Below are 11,079 nucleotides of genomic sequence, written 5' to 3'. Positions count from 1 at the left end.
CAAGTGTGTGTCTGTGTGAGTGTATGTGTATGAATGCTTACTAAGCTGGGCATTAATCTCTACGTCACTCGATGGGTTGCCAACTAGCTTACTGACAAAACCCACGCTGTAAAAGTAGCCCAATCCAAATCCAGCTTCTGACAAGTCAGAGTACCTCAGGGGTCAGTCCTGGGACCGCTCTTGTTTGGCATCTACTTCTCTGAAGTACAGCCCAACACTAAGGGATTCTGGCTAACAAAGTTCACAGATGACTGCAAACTGGGAGCCATTATTGAATCCCCAAATGTTGTGGATACTGTAGAAAAGGGCCTTACAGAAACAGATGCTTGTTCCAGAGCCATGGGCTCAAGCTCAGTGCCAAGAAATGTATAGTTATCCCCTTTGGGAAAAAACATGTACCCGTTCTGGGACATGCTACACTTAAAGAAATCCCAATCCCTCAGAGCTACACGCTCCAGGGATCTAAACCTTGTCATCACAATAAACAAATGCTGGAGGGATAGGCTCCTGACTCAGAGACTGCCCAGACTCTGGAATAGACTGCCCATACTTGTCAAGCAGACCACCTCTTTGGCCCTCTTCGAACGGAACATTGACGATTGGATGGGAGAAAGAAATTAACCCTGGGGATCACGTCACTCACCCTGCTAGACAGGGGTCCAGGGTAGAAAATAGTGTGGAAGTAATAGCCAGGGAATTGTTATGGCTAGGCTTGTATAAGCCCTAGGGCCGATAGCCTAGTACCAACCTATGAACCTATAGTTAACAGACTGCTATCAGAAGGAAGAAGCCCTTGGGTCATTTTAGCTGTTGCCAAACAAACTTTGTGTCTGTGTGATAAGGGGCAAATGTGTGTGCATCTGTGTGATAAGGGGCAAGTGTGTGCACGTTTGTGTGATAAAGGGCACTCTGCCAGTATCTGCTGAATTTTACAAAACCACTTTTATCTCTAAAGCTGTCCCAGCACAATCTGGTAGTTAGATGTAACTTTAAATACACTATACTGGTATGTTCTTCATATACTGAATTGATAGTCTGTTTTGTGATTTATGATTTAGTATTGAATTGTCTGTTAATTCCATTAAGTACTGGTGTGCCTTTGCTGGGTAATTTTTTCCCTGTGGTTGTGGAACTGTGTAGTTATAAAGACAGGAAGAATTTGATTGTTCCCGGGTGGTGTGGGCATGGTTGCTTAACCCTCCCCTCAAAACCGTAACATCTTTAGTTTTGCAACCATGTTTGGATGGATTTGGATCAGGGTGATTGCAGTGTATAGGTCTCCTTTTTGCTGGGATTTATGTAAGACCTCTAAAGTGGGAAGGATGAAAGTTTAAAAATAAAACATCCTTCATGAAAGGTCTGAGGTGGAAGATTGCGTATGTGGTTATGCTGATAAGAACTGGAAATTCCTGTGTTAACACTAATGTACAGTAGACAGTTTATTGGACTGTGCTGTAGAAGCTGAATCTCTGGACAGGTTTACTGGGCTGTGTAAAGTAGGGCTCACTAGTGCTGGATTAAAGTACTTTAATAATGTTGTAGGTGGAAAACTGTTCAATGGGTGCATTTCATGTACAATTTGAATAGAGCGACTTGATGTGTAAGATCTGTATAGGCATGTGTTTCTGATGTCTGCACAGCCAAAGTACATAATTACTCGTGCATTCCTCGGACAAAGGCCTGGGGTCATTCTTGGTGTTGCCAAACAAACTTGTGGTTATGTGTGTGAAAGGGTGAGTGTGTGAGTTGAGTGAGTGTGGTGTGTGAGTTGAGTGAGTGTGGTGTGTGAGTGCATGAGTTGAGTGAGTGTGGGGGGGTGATTGAGTGATTTGAGTGAGTGTGGTGGGTGAGTGAGTGTGGTGTGTGGGTGGGTGAGTGAGTGTGGTGTGTGGGTGGGTGAGTGTGATGAGTGAGTGTGGTGAGTGAGTGTGGTGGGTGAGCGAGTGTGGTGAGTGGGTGTGGGTGAGTGTGGTGGGGTGGTGAGTGAGTGTAGTGAGTGAGTGTGGGTGGTGATTGAATGTAGGTAGGTGGTGAGTGAGTGAGTGTAGTGAGTGGGTGTGGGTGGTTGAGTGTGGGTGGTTGAGTGTGGGTGGGTGAGTGTGGGAGGGTGAGTTGAATGTGGGTGAGTGAGTGTGGTGAGGGTGGTGAGTGAGTGTGGGTGAGTGAAGTGTGGTGGGTGAGGGTGAGTGTGGTGAGTGAGTCTGGTGTGGTGGGTGAGTGAGTTGGGTGTAGTGAGTGAGTGTGGGTGGGTGAGTGAGTGTGGTGAGTGAATGTGGGTGAGTGAGGTGTGGTGGATGAAGGTGAGGGTGGAGAGTGAGGGTGGTGAGTGTGGGTGGTGAGTGAGTTGCGTGTGGGTGAGCGTGAGTGAGTGTGGTGAGTGAGGTGTCTGAGTGAGAGTGAGTGGTGAATGTGGTGAGTGAGAGTGAGTGTGGTGAGTGAGTTGAGTGTGGGTGAGTGAGGTGAAGTGAGTGGGTGAGTGTGGTGAGGTGAGTGAGTGAGTGTGGATGAATGAGTGAGTGTGGGTGAGTGAGTCTCATTTTTGGATGTAATTTCTAAATTTTGTAAACTTTGTTTTTGTATTGTCATATTGCTTTACATTGCCTTACCGATATGTGACAAAGTACAGGCAGAAGCACAGTAACAGCTGCAAAAACTAAGAGCATAAATTTGCAATAACCATGCGTATACATGAATTGCATGTTTTTAGATAAGAAGCAGATGTCTGTCACAATTAATCGACAACACTACATCAGATTACAAGAAGTATGCAATACTGTAATTTTTAAAATTATGTCTTAAAAAAGCATGTTGGTGCTGTCATGCAAGTCTGTGAAATATTTCATGTTTATAGTGTGTCATTTGTTAGCTATTTAACCAAATGGGAAGGAAAAATAAGTGGGAGTTTGATGCTTTGCAAAACGGTGATTATTCCCAGTGCTATGTAGTTTGGTTCTAAATTTGACAGGAGGAGTGCAACAAAAAAGTGTCCCACTGTAAGGAGGGAAAGGCTGACAAGAAAACAGTACATTACTCTGGTCACCTGCTGTGAGCTGTCAATCACATGCAGATAATGTGTCAAATTACCCTTAGCTCTTTGACAGCTAGGGAAGGTAGGTGTGAAGTGGGAGGGGAGATGCCTTGAAGAACTAGATTTCAGCCTTCACAAAAGAATGCAAGTTAGCATTTCTAAGAAACAAAAGCAATAAAATGCACTTTTCAGTTCTGTTGTGTAGCATTTGCACTGCTTGTGTTTAAAGTAGTAATTAAAAAAGGATAACATTTTAACCAAACGTAGAGGACTTTAAGACAGCAGTGAATGCCTGTTAAGTCAATGAAGTGACAGCAGCTTAAGGGAAAACGTGGCAGATCTGATGCAATTTTTTGGAGACAAACAATGCATTCTGGGATACTTAGAGGCAGAGTAAACAGTCTGAATTATTTCAAAATGCCAGCCCCCATGTGGTCAGAGTCAGAAATTGCATATAAAAATATCTAAAAAGCTCTAAATAGTCACAGGGTGCTGTTAAAATGTAGGAAACACCTAACCATGATGAAATAAATATGTTTTTTGAGTCTGAGGGTGTGGTTGTCCTTTAAACAGATATTCAGATAAGGTGATAACACTGCAAAATGTAGGTCAAAATGAAGAAAAGGCTGGCTGAATATGAGACTGCACAAAAAGATGTTTCAAAAATAGAATTAGAGGACAGAGCATGTTTGAAAAACCTGAGATTTTCTGCTGTACCTGAGAAGCTGGAAGGAAGAGACTGTATTAATGTTATGAAAGCACAAGTAAGCAATTGGACTGGTAGTCCACAACAGGAATTGTTAATTGAAAGGGGGCATCATGTGTGTGCACCAAACCTGGCTAGGAGAAAACAACCTAGACCTTTAATAGTAAAGATGCAGTCTTACTATCAGGAGTTGTTGATTCTGACAAAACTGTTGCAGAAGGACAAAGTACTAACAGTGGGAGACAGCAAGTGTTTGTAGAGAATGATTACTCATTGTAATCCAGGTAGAAGAGAAGTAAATGTACTCCATTATTCAGGGAATGTCGAGGAGCAGGCATGAGTTTCAAACTGCTGTACCTGGCTATCTTCAAACTATTTTCCCTGTAGGAACAAAATCATTTTTTGATGAAGTACATGCTAAGGAAGAAATATAAAAGTTTGTCCAACAAAAAGTGAGCTGTGAAACAGAAGGCAATTCTGCTGCTGCTTCTGGTAATAGACAATAGTGAGAGACTGTGCCAGTGAAACCTTTTCCAATATTTCATCAGACTATGCTTGAGAGAGGGAAAAAAAGCACAAGAGTTGACTAGAAGAATCAAGACCACATTGGAAATGAAGCAGTGACAAGGTTTGGAAGATGGAGATGAACAGGAATAGAACAAGAAAATCTGGAAATATTTGACTTTCTTAAACTTGTAGGGACTCAAAAGCATACGCCCTACTTCATGTCATTAATGTTCAGAAAAGTAGTCAGGAGAGGGGGAGAGGAGGGAGAAAGTTAACTGTAAGTAAAACATTTCTTCTTAATAGTACTATTTAAATAGTGCATGCTTTTCTTTGCATGTTATAAAGTAATTTTTAAGTGTAATAGGGATAATAATGTAAATAGGTGCTCCCGTTTTTCTTTCTCCCTTCTCTCTTTCTCCTTGTTCACTTTTAAGACATGTAGGTACTGCAAAGTAAAATAAAAATATATTAGCCAAATTAAAAATGTAAACACTTTTCTCTAAAAGATTTAGCTTTGGACTTTTTTCATCTGAATCATTAGAATTTGAATATTTTCCCCAAAACAGTCTGAATTCTGATAAATGAGATGAAAGCACTCTTTACTTATGTATTTTTTTTTTTTGGCTAATGAAGTTTTATTCCACTTGGACTTCTAATAAACTTATTTGTGTTTTTTAGTTCACACACATGTGTGTGTTTATGGGTACATGTATATGTTGAAAACAGAAAAACAGATGTGGAAGAAAGCTATGGCAATTTCCTTAAATTCTCCAGTCAACTCTGTGGATGGAGGCGATTGATTCTGGGGGTTGCTATTAGTTGAAAGTGACTCAACGGCATTGGCTGGATACTCACACACACACACACACACACACACACACACACACACACACACACACACACACACACACACACAGTGGATATAAAAAGTGTACACACCCCCTGTTAAAATGCCAGTTTTTTGTGATATAAAAAATGAGACCACAATAAATCATTTCAAAACTTTTCCCACCGTTAATGTGACCTATAACCTGTACAATCCAATTAAAAAACAAACAAATCTGTTAGGGGAAAAAATGTAAAAAATAAAAAAAGTACAATAAGCTGGTTGCATGTGTACACACCCTTAAACTAATACTTTGTCGAAGCACCTTTTGATTTAATTACAGCATTCAGTCATCTTGGGTAGGAGTCTATTAGCATGGCACATCTTGACTTGGCAATATTTGCCCACTCTTCCTTGCAAAAATGCTCCATATCTGTCAGATTGTGAGGGCATCTCTTGTGCATAACCTTCTTCAGGTCACCCCACAGATTTTCTATTGCATTTAGGTCTGGGCTCTGGTTGGGCCATTCCAAAACTTTAATTTTCTTCTGGTGAAGTCATTCTTTTATTGATTTGGATGTATGCTTGGGGTTGTTGTGTTGAAAGGTGAAATTCATCTTCATCTTCAGCTTTCTAGCAGACCCCTGAAGGTTTTGGGCCAAAAGTGACTGGTATTTGGAACTAACTGTTCATAATTCCCTCCACCTTGATTAAAGCCCCAGTTCCAGCTGAAGAAAAGCAACCCCAAAGCATGATACTGCCACCACCATGCTTCACCGTGGGGATGGTGTTCTTTTGGTGATGCAAAGTGCTGCTTTTGTGCCAAATGTACCTTTTGGAATTGTGGACAAAAAGTTCAACCTTGGTCTCATCAGACCATAACACATTTTTGCACATGCTTTTGGGAGACTTGATGTATTGTTTTGCAAATTTTAGCCGGGCCTGGATGTTTTTCTGTGTAAGAAAAGGCTTCTGTCTTGCAACCCTACCCCCATATTCCAACATTTGGAGAATACGGGAGACTGTTGTCACATGTAGTACACAACCAGTACTTGCCAGAAATTGCTGCAGCACCTTCAGTGTTGCTGTAGGTCTCTTGGCAGCCTCCCTGACCAGTTTTTGTCTTGTCTTTTCATCAATTCTGGAGGGACGTCCAGTTCTGTGCAACGTAACTGTTGTCCAATATTTTCACCACTTCTTGATGACTGTCTTCCCTGTGTTCCATGGTATATCCAATTCTTTGGAAACTTTTTTTGTACCCTTCTCCTGTCTGATACCTTTCAACAATGAGATCCCTTTGATGCTTTATAAGCTGTCTGTGAACCATGGCTTTTGATGTACCAGGTTACTGAGTAAATGTCAGAAAAATCCTACTAGGACAGCTGAACTTTATTTGGGGTTAATCAGAGTCACTTTAATTGATGGCAGGTGTGTACCCAAGAAGGCTGAATGCTGTAATTAAATCAAAAGGTACTTCAACAAAGTATTAGTTTAAGGGTGTGCACACTTATGCAACCGGCTTATTGTACATTTTTTTTATTTTTTCCCCTAAAAGGTTTGTTTTCAATTGAATTGTACAGGTTATAGGTCACATTAAAGGTGGGAAAAGTTTTGAAATTATTTAGTGTTGCCTCATTTTTTATATCGCAAAAACCTGGCATTTTAACAGGGGTGTGTACACTTTTTATATCCACTGAGAGCAACTCTTTTGGTATCTAGGTCAGTGTATGTACAGTCTGTCTGTCCTGATTCCAAAAGACTTGCTCTCAGTGTAAATGGCTTACTTCAGTGTAAGACCTGTCTATAAACGGTCTTACACCAGGGGTCAGATTCTCATAGTGTTACTCAGCACTATTCCAGTGCACTGCCACAGTGCATGTTTGTGTACCCTGCACTGGTAGGTATTGGAGTAATGAAGACATGTGGCATTATAGAGTCAGTGTAGTGATGTGGTAATGCAAATTAAGGCATGGCAGTGAATCTTGCAGCAGTGGTTGCATGCTGCATTTTACTCATACAATGATGGTTTCACCCTCTGTGGTAACTCCTCATGATACATGTACAGTATGCCAGCCATTCCAGAAAAGAGTATATTTGTAATCTCTTTTAAGTAAAATATGTGGGGTGAATTTCATGTTTGATAGATCATGTTTGCCAGGTATGCAGTTTGTATTCACTAAATATGCACAATTCGGGGACTTTGTGACGTGTATGTTCAGCCCAGGGTGCAATTTAAATCTCATGTATTTAAGATAGTGCTCTGTCTTGGATTTTTTTTTCCATTGTCACAGTGTGAGCCTTTAAAGACACAGTGTCTGCTTTTTTTTAACTTAATATACTCTTTCTGAACTTCTAGAGTTAGTAATGTTAGCAGGTTTTAACTGCTTGCAGAACTCATAAGTATTCCCTTTATGCTACTGCATTGTTTTTGTTGTTTACTGCCAAAGGTAAGGATGTACAGTAAATGCAGTATAGTGAAGAAAAAGAGCAGCTGTTTATATGGGTGCATAAAATTATATTTGCTTAGTGGCAGGAAACAATAAGCTTGTCTTGTTTATCCTTTTAAGTGCATTTAGCATTCTATCTCCCCTTTGACCCTTCTTTCCCCTTAATCTGTTTTCTACTCATTCCCTTCCTTCTTGAATGCCTCTGTGAATTTCCTCCCTGCCAACAGTTTCAGTAAAGTGTTTTTTTTTTTTTTTTGTATATGAGGTTGTTTTTCTCCCTCTCCATCATCCTGTAGCTCCCTGCCCAGTACAGCACTTCTATACTTCCATTGCTTAGTCAGGCACCTCTTTTACCCCCCCCCCCCTCGCAGACCATCTCCGGTAGGACTGGGGCCAACATGGAACTTAAGGACATCATGTGTGTCTGGTCATTCGCATCCATTGAGTGGGGATCTTATTTCCCAGCACTCTCCGCTCCCTTTGTTCCCTAGGGGGGTGGGCATGTAATGGGAACATGCAGCTTGTTAGCCCATCTCTGTAGCAGCATGGCCTTGTCACCACCCTATTCCCCCCTTTATCTTGTGCCTTAAAGTGTGATATCCCCAGCCTCTGCTAGGGATCATTCAGAGAGATGCCCACAGAACCATTGGTAATGCTCTTTGCTGCCTCCCTGTCCCTCCATCAGATGACCAAGCCACTAATTGAACCCAGTTTGCTTGGGCCATAGTCAGGGCTTTATCCCTCTACATCAGTGGAGTAGCATAAGTAGTTCAGTTAAGCACTTTCTAAGGTCCTAGGGTTAGGTAGTCTGTGCATTCTGCTGCCTTTGCAAGCTCCTCCTTTCTGGCAGGATGACCCCTTAAAATCTCCCTGACATAGTCTTTTATAGCAGGGTCATGTTCACCCTCCTTCCCTTCTGATTTAAAGTGAGAAGCAGTCTAACTCCTTTTATCTCTGGTTTTATCCCTTATCCTCCATCCCACTTATCATATTGATAGCTTTCCTTTGGATTCCTTCTTGCAGCAAGATGCCCTTTTCTTTGTATGGCCTCTAGAGCTGACATATACTACTCAAGGTATGGCTTGAGTGATATCTTTTTGAGGTGCACTACTGTGCTTTTGGAATTTTATCACTCTGGAGATGTATCTTGATATTCTTTTTGCTTTTGGTGGTCCAATCCAGATGTCACCAACACACCAAGATCCGTTTCCTACCATGAGGTTCACACCCTTCATCTGTTAACTCACACCATGATAATTGTTTAGTAATTTGCATTGAAACTCAACTGATAACTTTCTACCCATTTGTTCATCCTGTCCATAGCCTTTGCTAGTCTGTTACCCATCTTCCACTGCTGCACCTAACCATGTGTCATCAGCACAGACATTGATCTTGCTCTATATATCCTGAAACAAACACATCAAGGAATATTGGATTTGGGACAGAAACCTGAGGTACCCCAATAATCAGTTTACTAATTCATGGTATTTTCCTTCTCAGTCCAACCCTTTGTGTCCTACCATTCAACCATGCAACTATCCAGTTCTAAAGTCTTGATCTTATCCTAACCAGTTAGTTATTGCTATCAGATTATTTTATGGGAACAAGTGAAATACTTAATGAAGTCCACGCCCATTACATCTCCTGGTATTCCTATATCAAATTCACATGTAACCAAGTCATAAAACTGGATCAAGTCTGACAGTTTTTGACTTTTCCCCCAAATTCATGTTGGTTATTATCCTGAAGAATGGTGTTTTCTAGACCCTCATGATTGTTACCATAGCTTACCTGCCACTGTTGTTAAGCTAAGAGGCCTTCAGTTCCACAGGTTTTTCTCATCCTTCCTTCTACAAAGTTATTACATTTGGCTGCCTTCCATTCCTTTGATGTCTCTGCACTAACTAGTAATCTGATGAAGACCTCTGTCTGGGGGTCTGCCAACACACTAGCCAGATTTCTGATGACTCTGAGAGATGGCCCATCTGATTCTTATGCTTTATTATAAGTATGGGCAGTTAGTTCACTCTGAACCTTAAGTGACTCTGTTGCTGCATCTCTTCACTTTTTACAGTAATCCACACTACCTCCCTCCAAGCATGGTACCCTCTGTATGCCGTCCTTTCTGAAGACTGAAACAGAATGTCCATTAAATACTTTAGTTTTTCCAGTCCTCTGATTTTTCTTCCACCTTGGCTTAGTCTGGACAGTTCAGCTCCTCCCTCTTTCTTTCTGCTGACTACCTTGAAATGCTCTTGCTTCCCATTAATGATTCCTTCTGCTAACTCTATTTCAACTCTAAATTTTGCTGCCCTCATCATCTTTGTTACCTTTTACTAGCCACTTCACACTGTGACTGTTCTATCCCTCCCCCTTCCTCTCAATGTCATGTAGGCCCTATCTTTTGCCCAATTTGCTAACACCACATTCCTATATAGCCACAATGGTCTTCTTCTCTTTGTGTCACCCTGCCCGTATCACTGAGTACTCCTTTCTCATCCCCATAGCTTGTTTACTCACTTTATTTGCATGACTGTTGTCCTTAAGAGACATAAGTGATCATATTTAAAGCTCTTCATGTGAAATATAGATGTTCTTCGTGTTTCACTGTTGCAGTCATTACATTTGTGTAATCTGCTGACAGGTTGCCCTCAGTCAGCCTGAATAACAAAGTCTTGGGTCCTGCGTCGGTTGCTATCTCCTCTTCCATGACGTCAGGGCATTAGGGGTATAAAACATGCAGCCGATGCCATTTTATTCAGTCTTTCTTGCCGCACAGTGCCCGAAACCGAAGCAGTTTGCAAGTGCCGGTCGGCCGACTCCTGAAATTTTCGCATTCGAGTTTCAGAACCGAAGTCTTCAACTAAAGCTAAGTACCCCGTTGGGGAAACTTTTTCTTGCTCCTTACCAATGTCAGTAAAAGGTAATAATTGCATTACTTGTGGGAAGCAAATACCTCATAAGGATTTTCATTTGTACTGTATTCCTTACCTAGGCCCAGATCATAACGTGCCTTGCTGTCGGTTTTGTGCTAGATTTAACCAATGCACTATTAAGTGTCGGTATATTTTTGCTTCAAAATATTTTGGATCCAGATTTAATTACCCTGAAATGTCGTCAGTTAGCAATCCGACTACTGGAGTTCACAGAAAATGCAAAGAACAAGACAGAGACAAACCGTTGAGGTCCAAAAACAACGACGAAGCTTCTCCTAAGCCATTCACTGGATCGCCGGTACTCAGTGAGGCGCTTTCGCAGCCCCTGAGACCCGCTACTTTTGAGTCACAGGCCTCTACCAAGACCTATGCAGAGTCCGGTATGCTGCAAGATTCTCAGAGTATTGAACCCACAGATGTCTCTCCCTTGGATGAGTCTGGAGCCGCTGAGTAGGCACCGGCTTCTGAGGGTGTTTTCAGGCCTCAACAGTTTTATATAAAACCGACGCCAGCTTCAAAAACAAGATCAAAAACATCTTCCAAGTCTAAAAAACTGATGCATGAGCCACATGCTCAGGCCCCTATGCCTAAAAAACAGATGATCAAAATGGCTGAGGACTTAATTACAT

This window comes from Protopterus annectens, chromosome 7.part0 (genome assembly GCF_019279795.1).
Source record: "Protopterus annectens isolate FY-2018-M chromosome 7.part0, PAN1.0, whole genome shotgun sequence".
Taxonomy (NCBI): domain Eukaryota; kingdom Metazoa; phylum Chordata; order Ceratodontiformes; family Protopteridae; genus Protopterus; species Protopterus annectens.
Note: the sequence above shows the minus strand (reverse complement) of the source record.